The sequence below is a fragment of the Empidonax traillii genome, unplaced genomic scaffold (genome assembly GCF_003031625.1).
Source record: "Empidonax traillii isolate 1590-97213 ecotype Southwest subspecies unplaced genomic scaffold, ASM303162v1 scaffold168:size1726349, whole genome shotgun sequence".
In the NCBI taxonomy this organism is placed as follows: domain Eukaryota; kingdom Metazoa; phylum Chordata; class Aves; order Passeriformes; family Tyrannidae; genus Empidonax; species Empidonax traillii.
In genome coordinates this window covers 524,976-541,349 of record NW_020955361.1, presented here as the reverse complement: position 1 = coordinate 541,349, position 16,374 = coordinate 524,976, and the positions used below count along the sequence as shown (strand labels likewise).

Genomic DNA, 16,374 nt, shown 5'->3' with positions numbered 1-16,374 from the left:
CTGTTAATATATCAAAGCCGGTGGATGATATTTTGACACTAAATAGCTGCACTGTAAAGGTTTGTTGCATCCTGCAGCCCTAACCCAGTCAAGCAGCTGAGTTCCCTCGCTCTTCAAAGCTGGAGCTGCATTTTCTTTCCAAAGGCCAGTACCATTAACAGCAGTAGATGTCTCCCACCCTTAGTGATGATGGAGCCCAGCACCGCGGGAATTGCCTCGATAAATAAGATGCTGATAAAGGACTACCAACTTAAGATCTTGTAAAAGCAGTGAGATTTCTTGGTGGAGTGCAAAGCTATTTTCAGCTGCTGATTTGCTCCTGTAGCATAAATGTAGGCATGATAAAATATGCAGATAATGTTTCATAGTAACCATCTGATAGCTAATAATGGCAAAGAAAAATAGAGTCGTAAGTTTGGTGTGGGCTGCGGTTTTAGTGCCGTTTCCTTCTGCAGGTTGTTACTACTGGCTGTACCTGCTGAGTAGCAGATACATAATTACAAAGCATGCCAAGGACAAATAAATGCATTTTCACCTTTTATGCCTGCATAGATTGTTACCCCCTTACGAACAGGTTGCAACCTTATGTTCTGTAAAACATAACTGCAGTGTCGACCCCACGTAACTGCGTCACACCGTGACAGGATGAGGCTCTGTGGGAAGATGTTTTGGCATACATTTCCATAATGAAACACCTTAAATTTGCTTATGCAAAAACAGATTGGAAGTGATTCACTAATGTGTGAGTGTGGTTTTGCAAGGAACCTTTGAGAAGAGCAGCACACTGGTCATGATCCTGTGATATTTTGTGGGTGTGGGGGGAGCTGGGGAGTTGTCAAGGCTGGGGGACAAACTGTGACGAGATGCCATTAGGGACAAAAACTCAAGACCTGAAGTCCAAAGGGTTGGACCTGATTTCACAGCACTGAGACGATTCAACAGGCAATGGTAAGGACTGAAAGTGAGATGCTTGAGAGAGGTAGAGAAACTCTTCCTAGATTATCTAGTGGATCAAGATGAGGAAGAAAATACCCCAGGTGGTTCAGTAGTTGTGCAACTGTTTGCAGAGGTTTGCCAAACCCTTCCCTGAAGCATCTGCTTTTGCTACTCTCTGATTTGAGTTTATGGTCTAAACAGAACACTTGTGATCTGCTGTGGCAAATTACAAATTCTAAATACCGTATAGCATAATCCATAAGGACATTTCACTTCTGGGCCCTGGGCATTTTTGTAGTTTTACTTGCATCCCTTTGAGACTTCTATGCTGCTTGTCAGTGGAGTATTCAAGGATCTATACAACTAAGGAATACTGGCTACAGCAAGCTCTGAGGCCAGTCGGTGTGTTCTCTTCATCTGTAATTCTTGTATTAAAAATGGTTACAGTCTGTGTTCTCTTGGTAACAGCAATATTAAACATGCCCCTACATCTGTGAGCACGTGTACCTATGTGTACCTGCAGGGAACAGTCTGCTGCCTGTGTGCACAGATGGAGGGCAGTTTGTCTGATATATGACATGGGCAAGTGTGAATTTTCAGTTATCTGGGGAAAATATCAATGCCTGTGTCTTTGTGTGTGTGGCTGCAATGAGTTAGCAGAAAGGTGATATTTCAGAATGCCCTCGGGGGGAGTGGTGCACCCTGCAGTGACAAAACCTGTCCTGGCTACACCACCTGATGTGCAGAAATCATCAACCACTTGCCCTCCGACACTGAGAGCTGGGTTGGGATGGGAAGGGTAAGTCTTGGGGGAGGAGATGTTGGTTATTCATGTAACAATTTGTGTTAAGTAAGCATTTCTTGTTCTTTCCTTTTGATTTTTTTAGATACTCCAATTATGAATACAGTCTTGACAAGGATGATAAAGGGCCTCAGGGGTTATAAAACAGGAGGTGAGGTTAAGAAAATTATGTTTATATTCATTAGAATAGAAGAGATTAAGAGGGGTCGTGACCAAGGTGTACAGAATTCAAAAGGTATTGAAGGAAATGTGATGCCACCAGAATATTCAAGAGAGAAACTGTGAAGACGGGGTAAGTGGAGGGCAGCTGAAATTTTGATTGGAATTGGTTGTGGGACATTTTTGCAAGGGTGTTGCTCTTGATGAGGAAAATAATTTGTGCTGATCAGTGGACTATAGAGAGACAACTTAGGACACAGATATACTGATGGCCAGAAGTACAGGATATATCATGTATCTTCTTTTTAAGGTATCTGAGCAGGTTGAGTTTGGGCACAGTGTACTGGATTAACAGAAGGATTGACTTTTTGAGCTTTTTTGGGTTATAAGCTGGAGTGCAAAATGCTGGGAGAGGAAATGGCCCACACTTTCATATTGAAGATGCTTTTTGTGAACTTATTATTTAAAAAACAGTGCTGTAGAGCTGAGGCTTTTGGGGACTCTACTGCACAAAGACCAGATAATTTCAGGGCAGTAGAACAGCAAAGAAACAAGACCTCTATTAATTCTTTATCCTGAGCACATACCTCTGAGCAGCACATAATAATTGACGTGCTTTAAGCCTAAACTAACCTGATTTCCTTTTCTGTTTGTTTGACTAATGCAGAAAAGAGGAAAACAGAAACACTTTGTCTGGAGCCAGGAGTCTGATGCTTGTGTAAGCACCATGTTCTCATATCTGAGAGAAAGCTGAGCTCAGACTTGTGGCTGTCAGAATCTTTGATCAGTATATCTCTTTTAGCAGACCTGCATATTCCCAGGTCGCAAGGATTTCGCTGCCCAAAAACTAGCGCTGGCTATACACCTGGCTTTAATGAAATCTAAGAGCGGTTTATTAATATTTAACTCAAATCTTATTGGACATTTTGGCCATGGGGTGGTGGGAAATATCTAATTAATGATTTTGATTAGTTGTTTGAATGAGGGACCAGAAAGTACATTTCCAAAGTGTGGATGAGCCCCAGTCATTAAAAATCAAAACCAATTGCACATACAGAATTGCTTTATAGGGACCACTGATTCAGGAGAGCTCAGAGGATGTTGCTGTGGACCCTGAATTGGGGGGTGTTCAGCAGAAGCTGCAGTGACCTGGTGTTCCCCCACGATGTAGACAACACTAGAGGGAAGCAACAAACCCAGGACTAATGTTAGTCTGGGGTCTTTTGTGCTGAGAAAATGCTGCAGCTTTACTGAAGGGAGGTAACATGGGAAGATCTGACAGACAGCACTGGCACACCGGGAACTATTTCAGAGCAGCTGCCTAAAACTGAGTTATGGCTTCTTGCTGCCAGACTCAAAGGTGTGCAAGCAGGGAGAGAGTTGCCTTGATAACAGAACCAAAATTTCAAAATCTGTATGATGTGGAGGGATTTATGCACTGGTAAATCCAGTTACGGTCCTGATTTAGAAAAACAGTGAAGCATCTGCTAAACTTTTTCTGACAGGTTTTACAGGTGCTAAAAGCTCTTCCCTGAATGAATTGCTTTGCTGAATCGAGACCCAATCAAGCATATGCTTGTGTTAGGAAAAGATATATGCAGAGCATAACTGCTCTGAAGGGAGTGGGGAATATACATTAGGATATTTTTAAATGCCTATTTTTATAAATGCTTCCTCTGAATGAAAAATGTGTATGTGGCAGTATACTCCTCTTTGCTCCCTCTCCACCGTCCCTTTCCCCAGTGTATTTACCATGAAAGAGCTTTGCCTTGGGCAATAGCCTGTACTGCAGTGGAGTATCACATTTGGAAACCTTATCTAACATCGTGCAGAAGTGTGATGGGTGGGTGGAGGGTGGGAAGGTAGAGGTTAACCTTTAAAAAGTTTTCTTAAAGATAATTCTTTTTAAACACTCCTCAGGCTTTTGCATAAAGATTGCAGAGTAGGCATTCCAGCAGTTTAGGCAAGCGCTGGATTTATGCTCTGTAATAACTGTATCCATAGGGTGCTGCATTGTTGTAATCATAGTGAATGACAGTAAAATTAGGAGAATTAATAATGACCCAGCTGGAATAATTTAGCACTGTGATAGCTAAACTCCAACCTAATACTCAGCGTACTGGCAGAACTATTTACGAAGCACATTGAATGTGAGAGTCTGAGGGGAATCTTCTATAGAAAACAAAGTGAAACCCTAATCACAAACAAATGCCATAGCATGTCATTAAGAGGATTAAGTGGCTTGAAATTGATGTCTAAGGCATTTTGGTTGATTGTTGCTAAAAACACCACATGCTTGACAATTATCTTCTGTTTGCCATCCTCTTTCCTGCTAGTTGTCTGTCATACAGTATTATCCTTGTTTACCACCCCTGCCTCATACCAGGTCTTTATCTGTGAGGTTTGCTGCTTCGTGCCAGACCTGATCTGGAATTTGCAGTCTGATGTGTTGGCACTGGTTGGTGCCAAACCATAAATACCTTGATAATAGCAAGGGAGAGGCCAGGTTCAGCATACACTGGGCTGAAACCAAAATTGGACAGCACAAAACTTCTGGAGTTAAAATTAGCTTATTCTGCAGCTTTTTAAATAAAAAGACTCAGGTTTTAGTTTGACATGTTTCGTACACTGGAGTTAATAAAGTTCTTAGAAATTTTAAATTTCAGTGAAGCATTGTACAAATAAATGAGTTTTATATAGACTTGAACTCATAATAGCTTTCTGAATAATTAATATTTCTGACAGTTTGACCTTTGGACTAAGTAACAAATTTTTAAAGTTAAAAAAACCTTCTCCTCTGCCCTGCTTAGTGAATCTTTGCTGTTATCTCATTGGGCTGTGCTTTGTTGAAAGGAAGAAGCTGCAGATTTAATTTAGGGAAGTCAGATATTTCTGAGACGAAGCCCTAAAAGTGGTGTCACTATCTCAGTGAATGTCACTGTATACAGATCCCTTTCTCATCTGCTCGGGGTGGCAGTGACAGCCCATGGAGAAGTGAGTTGCACCAAACTCCTGGATACATGATGACCCAAAGCATGAGATGTGGTTCCTTCCATGACTGTTTATTGTGTGTAAATTGGTTGCAGCCCTGGGCAAAGTCCAATTCTAATTTAGATCCAAAAATTAATGGGGAGCCTTGCACTCTGTGCAAGGTCTCCCTGTGGAAGTCTGCACATGGAGCCAGAGGTAAGAGCCTTCAGGTCTAGCCTGCAGCAACCCCCATGATGTTTTGGATGTGTATATGGAACAGCTCCAGCTTCAACTTGATTTAACAATCTCATGTGAAAAATGAGCTCTTGTTGTTCTGGAGGCATTGAATAAACTCAGAAAATCTGTCTTCGCCATCACAGGTTGGGTGTGGGTGTTAGTAAATTCTTCTGGCTCTTGCCACTTCTGTGTCTTGTACCCATACTGAGCTGTGTTTGTTTTGTATTTAGAGAAAATTGGCACTGAGAGATGCTGGCGTGTCTGCTCTGTTGGCAAAAGGATCAATGTCCTGCATAATTTTAGAAAAGGTTAAGTCTGTTGTATTGTGATGGGATCTGCACATGGACAAAGAAACTCCAGGTTTTGAGTTTGAAGTTTTGGGGTTTGGGTTTTTTCCCCCTTCTTCTTCATCAGTATAATAATAGTAACAACAATAATAATAATATCAGCAACAACAGCAATAATAACTAAAACAACTGCATGTCCAGAGTGCAGCTTTCTGCATCTCATCTTCTGAGATGCTGATATTTAAAGCCAGATGATTTTTTTCCCCCAAGGCAGAGGTTCACACTTTCCACGTTGCTGGGCTGCAGAGGAGTTGCAGGAAAAAAATTAAGGACAGCAAAGTTTCAAACTATGGTTTAACCCATTCCTTCTCACAGAAGATGAGATGCCAAATCCACTGACCTACTGCCTCTTTTTCCTGGATGCCTCTGTCCTTCCTTTGCAGTATTATTACAGCATGATTGGAAGTTTAGACTGTCATCTGGACCTAACCATCCTGTTTTGAGGACACCCATATTGAATAAATATTGAACATCCTAGTTGCTGTCTCCATGAGCTCTGTCTCAGGGCTGTCTCTTTTATTTGGGTTATTTTGTGCACTCTGCAGGCCAGTTAGTAGAAGACCTCTGTCAAAGAGGACTTTCACCCAAACCTGAGGAAAACTGAAGGTGACAGCAATCCTTCCTGTCTCCTGCTGATGGACATGTTGCTGCAGCTCTTTAGCAATCCCCTCCCCTCCTGGGAAAGTCACATATTTAAGGAACATAGGCAGGAAAGGATGGTATCTGCTTGGTGCTGGGGTTGAAAGACATTGCCAAAAGGAATTAGAATTTGTGTCTAGACAGCAATGAAAATTAGCCTTTCATCATACATCAAGGTAATACACAAATTGTTCTGTAAGCATTAGTAACTTAATTGTATTACTTTGAGGATGCATGCATAAATAAACATTGAATATATTTGTTATCTTGTGTATGGTAATGAAGCTAAAATATTAGTGAGGGTGGAGACTCCTGACTAATATGTGTTTCATAACAGCTCTGCTGTTCTGGCTGTGAGCTGGATTATTTTGAGTGACTGTTTCCCTTTCAGTTAATTTAACTCAGTGCAATCCTACATTCAGGGAGAGCTTAGATGACCAGGCAAGATGCAATCTTCATAAATAATTGAAGACCAGTGAAAGTTCATCATTCTGCAGAAAGGATTTTGGGTGCAGAACAGTAAAGGAACTTGCTCTGAGTCACAACTGGCATATTTATAGAGGAAAAAATAAAATCTTTTGGAAGTACTATATTAACAGACTGTAAATGAAAGAAATGTAGTTGTATATCAGAGCAGTCCATTAAATACGCGCAACCTGCTGGGAGATACTTCAGTATCACTCCTGTATAAATCAGTTCATAAACTCGTTTTTAATTTTTTGGCAGACTTACGAAGCCAATTACCCTGGTAATAAATATTCAGCTTTAATGGGCAAGTAAATAATTAATGTTATTGCCTTTGTAAATTTAGCTTTTCAGTTATAAATTAACATAATTAAAATAGTAATGTTTCAGTACGCATTTAACCAACCAAATCTAAATCAAGCAATTAAACTGTAGGTTTTCCACATCAAATGAGTTGAGTTTAAAATGATACAAACTGTGGCCATAAATTTGTTTTTCATGGTCAGATTAATTACAAAAACATGAAGGAAAATATTCTGCATTGGATGTAATCAAGTATATTATATGAACAACCATTAATATATACTTTAACTACTTTTTGTTGTCCTTCCACAGTGAAATAGGAAGGGGAAAGCATCAGTCTCTGAAACTGCAGTAATTGCCTGTGTATAATTGTAGTGGCCACTGTAAAATGGGTGTGGCATCTCTTTGTTGTATTGATTAGATAACCACAATGCACAGTATGGATCTGAAAAGGTAAAAATTACTCTCTGGTCGTTAACTTTTGTAGACTCCAGTCTGACTTAGACAAGCTGAGAATTTGATCATCCACTCTCTTTCTGTACTTATTGTTTCATATTTTTTGTGATGGGCATATGCCATCCTCCCATGTCAACCGTGAAGCTTAGTAAGCAATCAGAGCAGTAATGCTTTTCCTCATAAAAACAGATGACCCAGTGGAAATATATAACCGTTTGCACTCTGAATGCAGGTCAGAGATGGTGAAATTCAGCCCTTTCAGTAGCTGTTCCTAAAAAGCAGAGCATGTGGCTGTAACTTCAGATTGGCTCAAGAGTTCAGGAGGTTGCATCAAAATTTCTGAATTTGATTGTGAGAGACAGTTAAGGGCTGTCTGAAACCGTGTGACTTCTGAAGCTCAGAAGCATCAGGGACACCAGGCTAAATGAACTTGGGCCTTTCTCTATTATTTTTTAACTGGGAATTTCACAAGAGCATTTCAGTTTGTACGAGTGGTGTCAGTCTGTGACTTAAAAAAGACTACTCTTTATTAGAAATGGGAAGAACCCAGAAGAAGTGACTCTAATGGTCATGTACAGACACACAGATAGAAACTTGAAGTCTGAAAATTTGGGTCTGGTCAGAGAAGTCCTGAAAGCTCCTATTGAAAACCCAGAAGTGTAGACATTTCTAGTCCTGCCGCCTTCACTGATTATAATTTATCGTGGGCTGAACAGTCTATTTATAGCTCTTCAAAATGATTCTAAGAGCAGCATTTTGCAAACTGCCAAAGGTTTACAGATTTGTAATGAGAAGAGTTCCTCGATGCGCGGGCTTGCCCACATCCAAACCTGCTCACTGACATTTCTACAAGCTGTGATTTCACAGTCCTTTCGTGTCCCCAGACCCTGTGGGCAAATTTATCCCTGGTAAAAGCCCACTGAAGTCAGTGAAGTTACACCAGAAATAAATTCAGGTCAATGAATTTTATTTTAGTGGTGTTCAAACTGTTTGCAGTGCTATGCAGATAGATAGCTATATTTTTTTTTTTTTTTTGAGTATCCAATTGTTTAAGCTTTAGTGGTTAAAAAAAACAAAACAAAACAAAAAAGCACATTTCAGCTGAATTTGTGCTAATTGGCTAAATACATGCAGAACTGCAGTGTGGTTTTGACAAAGATATTATTTGGGGTTTTAGAAGGACTTTAGAAAGAGTCAAAGCACTCTAAACTTTCATGCACGGTATTTATGGGCTCATATTTGCAGGGAGATTTTAATTGAACACGATTACTTGCTGCCATGATGAACTGTGAGTGGGAGAGTGGGGATCCAACCACCTGGTGGCACAGGCTGTGGCTGTGGACCAAAAGGCCAACTTCTGGGGCTTGCAAGTGCTCCTCTTTCATTATGGTCCTTTTTAACTTGCTTCAGCTTCCTCCAAACTCCTGACACTTCTAGAAAACTCCTCCCTGATGCTGTGCCAGGTCCCAGCATGATCTCTTTGTGTCCTCCTGCTCTGTCCTTTGTGTACTGCTGACTGAAATTAAAACATTTAAATGCTCTAGAGTTTTACCAGACTTTTATGCTGGTTACCAGCTCAGGTTCAGTTTATTTTTCTTCAAATATATGATCCATGTAGGTAAAATGACATTTCAAGAGTTGGTGTTTTTCAGGTGTCATTGAATTTGATATACTTTCCAGGATAATGTATCAGGTGTCTGCACTGAGAAGGTGCCTTTCTGTGTCATTCATAGGCTTTGTTGACTCCTACCTTTCCCCTGGGTTGTAAGAGTGTAAAACTAGAGATGTGGGTGTGAATTCCAGAGTGACAGCACATTATATATAATTTATCCCAACTTTTTGAAGCTTGCAAAATTACTAAACCCAACTGTTTTTCCTAATAGAACTAAAGTTGGGTTAAAGCATCATAGGAGAATAATGGTTTAGACTCTCAGGAAATGCAACAGAGATTGAAGCTATATATGTCTTTTAAAATCAAATGTTTGAAAATAATAATCTGAATTTTTAATGGGAAACCCTGCTAAGATGCTGGCTTGACAATTGACTGACAACTGTGTGTCCTCCAGGTGCCATAGAATCCAATATACTTGTATTTTCTCTAGCATTGGGTATACCAGCTTATCCCAATATGTTCCACGAAGGTAAACAATAACAATACATAATTAAATAACTTTAGAGATAAGTAACTTAAGCAAAGGATAAAAAGCTTACTTAGCAATGACATTTAACAATAGATGGAGGTGTATATGCATGTAGTTATTAATTTTCCAACAGAAAGTAAGTTACAAGTGGCATTAACACAAAGCAGAGTATCTCTGATCAGTGACAGATTAGGGCAGCAAAGGCATTTTGACCTGTCCTAATGCAGTCATAAAGCTCACTGATTCCAGTGAGAGTAGAGTGCAGCCAGTGCCAGAAATTCTGGGAAGATTTATGTGAAGTGTTCAAAAGAGAGAGTGAACCAAAACAAACAAACAAAAAGTTAATTTTTTTTTTTTTTAAAAAGGCAAAAGGAAGGTGAATGTGTGTCTGAAGAAGATGCAGAGAAGTCAGTTTTGGGTGACAAAATACAAATGCATTGAGTTCAAATGAGATTAAAGTTAATAGTGGTCAAGTTAATACCTGTGATACAGAGAAAGAGAAGTACAGTATGTGTATAAAAAGCTTATGCTCTAATGTCCTGATCCTGTAATAGGATCCATTTCAGTACTATCAGCTGTGGTAAAGAGATCCAAAGTATTTGAACCTTCTAGTGATAAACAGTGTTCTTTATCCTGTATGTACCTGAATTATAGAATATAGAAAATAGATCCTAGGGTAGTCTAAGTGCACTTGTTTTGCATGGGTAGAAGTTTATCTTGGGATGGCTCAAAAAATGTTTTTTTTTCTCTAGTTAGTATAATATATTATACATTGTTACACATAGTGATAAATTTTGTTTCCCTTGTGCCGGGGTTTTCATGGCACATTCCACCTCTGTCCCTGACTCAGTGAAATGGGGATAAAGAAACAAGGGAAAAGAAAGGCACCGACTTTGCCTTACCACTCTGCCATCCTAAATTTGGAAATGAAGCTTTTTAGTGAGCTGGGAAATAAGTTAGTGCTGATGCAATGCACTGGGGGCTGGAGGAACACGGTTCAAATTTGCAGAGAGGAAACCTGATGGAGCCAGTTACTCCCCACTCAGTGGGAAAGTAGCCCAACTGTGGTACTAAGATGAGCGATGGGATTGTTTTCTAGTTAGATTCCCATTTTGAGTTCGAGTAAGAGGAAATCCAGTTAGTTACTGCTCCATCAGCAAAGGTTGTATCACACAGCTGCCTCTGGTACAAACCTGTCAGCTCTTGTTGGGAGAAATGGGTTCATTTCTTTACTTGATTATTTTGATGATCTGACTGGTTAAGTGCAAGCTGTTTGCTATTCGCTCTCTCCCAAATCCGGGAAGTGAGTTGAGCGTTGCTTTTTTTCCCCTCCCCCAGAAATGTGCTTCCAAACCTTTCAAAGCATTATTTGACAAGGACATATGCATTGCAGTAACTTCATCATTGCTTTCAATTGAACTGACAGAAGAAACAATAATCTCATGAAAGAGCTTCAGTACAAGGGCAGATGTAAACGTCTGAGTCTAAGGAGCCCAAGAGATCTTATTTTATAGTCTAACCAGACTGTAGTAGTAGGAGTAATAATAATAAAAACACTTAATAGTATAATGCAGTCTTGGCAGCTGGAGAGTTAGACAGTAGCCTGCAACTTAATGCTTTTGAACCTGAGAAGCAGCTTTGGTTAAAACATGCCTGCTGAAGAAAGGAGCTTATGTTATTTGAAATTGGGCGTATTTCCACTGCACTTCTTGGATTTTCAAAAAGTACCTGTGTGCAACAGCGGCAAAACTTGTGCAGTGTTGTAGCATTTTCTAACCCAGCAATATATTTATTACACTCTTGAACCTCATAACATAATATTGATACTATTATGATGGGAATATTTCCTACAACAAGCATGATTAACCACTTATTTCCTTTTTCCTTGATACTGTTAGTTTGTAAATGGATGACAAAAATCAGTGCTGATCTGCAGCAATATCACAGTATTCCATTATATTAAACTCAGTCAATGTATCCTTTATTTTATTATTGCTTGCATTCTTTGAGTTAATTTCCCATCCCACCACCAGCCCCCACCAGGTTTCTGATGGTGGATGTTATCATTTGAATTGTAGTTCTGTATCACTATTTGTTTTGTTGGCAGGGAAGGGAAAGAAAAAAAAAAAAAAAGCCTCGAAACAGCTGAGTGCCAGCAGTGCTGGAGATTTCTGTTTTATTTATGTTTTGTACTGAGCCATTGTGAATGATGAAGCATGTCTGGGACACGGCTGTGGGCAACACTCTAAGTGTTATAGTTGGAAAGGTGCCAAAGTTGCATTGCTTCCAATTTTTTACCATTAGCCTTTCGGAAGAAGGGATTCAAAGTCTCATTTTATTCCCTCCTTCACCAGTGTCACCTTTACACTAAATTAATGTGAGATCTTTACCAGAGATGGAGCTGACAGGATGAGCTGTTGATCCCACGGCATTCTTGATGTGGCAGGAGCGGAGGAACAAACCCTATAAAATGCAGAAGCTGGCTGTGAGGAGCCAGGGGCATCCTCTGAGATAACAGAGTACCCCTGCTTTCTCTGGTGGGATTGTGCTAAGCCATGCTGTCCTGGAGCTCAGTAGGAAACAGCAAGCTTGGTCCTGAGGATATGGCAAAAAGCAGCAGTAGTTCCCTTCTCAGCTGTAAGTGGACTCATGTCCGAGACTGTAATTAGAAAATATACCTGCTAATGAATTGGTATAATCCCCTGCTGTGGTCAGTCTGCTGTGGGATCTTTTTTCCTGCACTTGCAGAGGCGGGTGACCTTGTTAAATACTTAGCAGTAAAAATGTGCTTTCCCTTGCCTGTTTCACAGCCTTTCTTCTGGCTCTACCAGTGAACCTCCTCTCTATTAGTTGAAAAATATTTAACCAAGTTTAGTTTCAGGGAAAGAGGGAAGTTAGGAGACTATACAGGAATGGGTTCTGTATACCTGAATGTGTCATACACATCTACATGGATGCACACACATGTGGAATTCTGATTTCTTAAAGGCCACGCTAGGAGTGAAAATAAAAGAAATTTAATATTTAGGCAAGGAGTTACGGTTTCAATTATTTCTAAGTCATCAGCCTCTTTAAATATTTAATCTTTTCTGTGCCCAACTAATTTATTCAATTGCAGTTAGGTAGGTTGTAATTAATTTTTGATGAGACAAGCTAATAGTAATTTGAATATCTACTACACTGCAATATTTGCTTGCAAATACGTTGTTTAGCTTCTAGATACCTCTTTTTGCCCTTGATGAAGTTGCATGTTCTCACCAGTATTGTCATATGTAGACACAAGGTCCAAGCTGCAGCTTAACCTGTGTGACACACCAACATAAGAATGAATGTGCTGGGTCAGAGAAGAGTCCAGATGGCTCCTGTCCTCACCCCAACAGTGATTAATAGCTGATGCCTAAAGACAAGTATGAAAACAAAGGTATAGCAAGGCTTCCTGTGAGAGAGCCTCCCAGCCTTCATTGATTTGTGGTCTGGAAACATCTCAAGACAGAAATGGTGTCTTCAGATTTAATATTTGATCTTGTTTGGTGCATTGAAAGTATATAGTTACTTTGTATAATTCATGCTTTCCATCAGTAAAGGACTGAGACTCCTCCAAGGGAAATACTCTCTTTTTACTGGAAAACTATCTTACCTGCCTTTTCCGATTAATGAGAACATCCATATGCCAGCTTCTGTGACTGGAAGACTGATCTGATACTACTTAACTATGTTAACTGAATGTAAAAATCTGAAGTGGGATACTGAAAGTAATTTGCAGCTTGTCGGCAGTTCCTTCCATATGTCTGATCAAAGACTAGTGGTGGAACACAACTTAGAAACACCACAAAAAATTGTGGAATTTCTCCTTCATGGGGTATTTCTGTAAGTTCAGACTTGGTTTTGTTTCAGATAAAAACAGTGCCAGCTCCTCTAACAGCTGCAGACTGAAATGGATGGGTTTTTATCAGGGATCACAGAATCATAGACTGGTTTGAGTTGGAAGTGACCTTAAAGATCACGTAGTTCCAACTCCCCCCCCTCCCCCGGCACCTTTCACTAGACCAGGTTTCTCCAAGCCTCATCCAACCTGACCTTGAACAATTCCAGGGATGGGGCATCACGAGCTCTCCAGGCTGCCTGTTCTCACTCTGCAGTTCTGGGACAGTGCTGGGGCTCTGGGCATGGGGAGCTGCTCCATCAGCCCACCATGACCCTTTTTTACTCACTAGAGATGCCCAAAGTCAAGGAGGTCTGAGAAGCATCTCAGGAGCTCTGTGAAGGGTTCACCAGGTTCCTTGATTGTGAGAGGAAAACCAGTTGGACAATGACCACCGCTTAAGTAGTGGCTTACTGAGTGTGAAAGGTTTTTTCTGCGAAATCGTACAATTTTGGGTAACAGAACTGGCATACCTTCTTTTTTTTCTAAGCCAACACAAGTTATAGCTCGTGAGGGTTTTCTTGTATTAATTTTTTGTGGTCTTTTATTTTACTCTGTAGCTGACTAGGATGGTCCCTGGCCTGCCTCCCTTCCCCTGTATTTATGTGATGCACATCATCAGCGTGCAGGAAGCACCTTGCATTCAGGCTGGAGCAGGCAACTGCTTGGCAGCACCAAGGAAGAGGGTAGCTTTGTTTTTGTCTTCTCCAAGAGCTGGAAGTGCGTGCTCCTGCCTGTGCTGGAATTTATGGTGCTCCCAGCAGTGCAGGAAGAAGTTACAGGAACTCCTATGTGCATACATAGCTGCATATTAAGGCAACTTGCCAACTTCCTACCAAAGAGATTTGCCTCCAGTGAGCATTGACAAGCTGTACTAAACAGAAACTTCCAAGACCATGTCTTTTCCAACCTGAGACCAGGCTCCTGCACTCAGCTTGCAGTAATGATCTAGTCCTATTACTATTACTTCTACTACTCAACTCAGCTGATGCTGTGGTTAATGCACAAAAATGTAGTACTGATTTTCTTCGTGACTATTCTGCGTTACAATTTATGAGTTGAAATGAAAAAGTAATTGTAGCTGTGGTCTCCAGAGATAAAATCCCTTAAAAGCAGTAGAATTAGGTCTTGCTGCTGCCTGCAGATCAAACTACTGCAGCATCAGCCATTTCTATACCCATAAGTCATTCAGCAGCCATTTCAGTTGGCAGTCTGATTTTTCATGGTTAGCCTAGAAGGGGACAGGAACTGTGAGGGCCCGCTTTTGTCCTTCATGTCTGAGTTCAAGAGAGGCAGAAAGTCTGCAAATGTGTACCAAGAAATGCAGGACTGGTTTCTGCCTCTCTGGCTCCTCTTGTGGGTGTCTCACAAGCTGTTCTGCTTGTAGAGCCTTTGGGTGCTTATGTAGCATGAGCCACTTATCTGACGTCCAGCAAAGTAATTAATGGTAAATAAAGCAAATATATTTGATTGTTCTGATTTGTGTGACCATGCTTGCTATGTGGATTTTTGGTGAAAAAAGAAAAAAAAATTATGTATGTTTCTGTGCATATATATAAATGCAACTTTATATGGTATGGTTTATATGACGGTAACTTTCACTATGCACAGTTTCACGTGCTGATTACTGAAATCTTCCTTCTTGCAAACCCAAAGGCTTATGTGTTTTCCAGATAAGTGTAACCTGTTCAGGAGTTCAGGATTTTTTGTGAAGATGTAATGATATTTAGTGGTATTTTGAGCTGCCACAGGCTTTGTCTTTTTTTTTTTTTTTTTTCCCCTGTGGTTTTTTTTTCCGTTCCTAGGCAAAGTTAGAGCGTGTTCATGGCTGCTGAGTTAATCTTAGGAAGGCATCTCTGAGCTCAGTTTAAGGACACAAACCATGTAGTTGGGGTGAACCTGACCTGGGGTGGTCAGACCCTGCTCTCTCCTCAGTCCTCAGCTGTTTCCTGCTGCTGTGCCTGGTTGTATTATCTGGGTGGGAGAAGGATGCCCCTTTGAGTGTTTTTCCACATGCCAGAGATTAGGGATCAACACTGGAACTTCTCAGTGCTTCTCTGGGGCAGCACTGCTGCCAGGTGATCATCTCCATTGCTGAATTCTCACCTGGGTGTCTGCAATGAGGCCCCCACATCTGTGTTCAGTGCCAGGATCTGACCTCCTGAAAACACTGAGCACATCTAGCAGTGACAGTGAGCTAGAAAATGTGGTGATGCTGAGCCCCCTGGGCCCAGAAAACCCCAGCACATTCACCTGTCTTGAGAATTCCCCTGGAGGCAGAACATTGGGAACTGCTGTGTGTTGGGCAGACACTCCCCACTTCCCATCTGCTGTAAGCTCCTAAGCTTTGAATTCCTTAAGTAAGAGCCATTTTAATGTGCAAAATATTAAGACTGAGGTGATGTCTCTGCTTTTAATATGAAAGTCCTGTTATTCTTCAGAAATGCTATTATGAATTAAAATATTCCCTGTGGGAGAAGTACATTACTTACTTTTGTATTATGATATTGGACTGGAATAAAAAGCAGCCAGGCTGTCATTCATTTCCTGGTCTAGGGACACTGTAAAAGTACTATAAAGCAAGAATAACTTTGCACCACAGTTCTTGAATTCAACGATTGCCTTCTGAAGGTGCCACACATGATGGATTGTCACAGACTTTCTGTCCTGCCTTGACATTTCATTCCTATCCGGTGTTGTCTTGTGTTCTGCTCTGAATCTGCCAGACAACTGACCCTAGAATTAAATGCCACACCTTCTTCTCTTCCCTTTTTCTGAACAGCGTGTTCTGCAGCTGAGGCTCTGAAATACTGGAGGACACCTCATCTTCCTCAGGGACACGGGCAAGGGAGAGCTGGAGCCTCTGGGGGGCTCGGAAAGGAACTGCGGTTGGTGGTCGCCTGAGGAGCTTACCTTCACACCAATGTTGCTCTGAAACAAGTTGCGTCCAACATTCAGGTTTGGTAAGGTATGTATTTTTTTTTCCCCTGCCTTTTT

At 40.8% G+C, this 16,374-nt stretch overlaps 1 protein-coding gene across 4 annotated transcripts in view; it reads left to right on the top strand.

Moving 5' to 3' along the window:
- SGCD (sarcoglycan delta) overlaps positions 1-16,374 on the top strand; it is a 317,255-nt gene that overhangs the window by 104,303 nt on the left and 196,578 nt on the right. For all 4 annotated transcript variants that reach the window (XM_027885572.1, XM_027885573.1, XM_027885571.1 and 1 more), the window contains exon 2: positions 16,160-16,345. The gene's annotated coding sequence lies outside the window, so the exon portion shown is untranslated. The remainder of the gene's footprint in view (positions 1-16,159; positions 16,346-16,374) is intronic.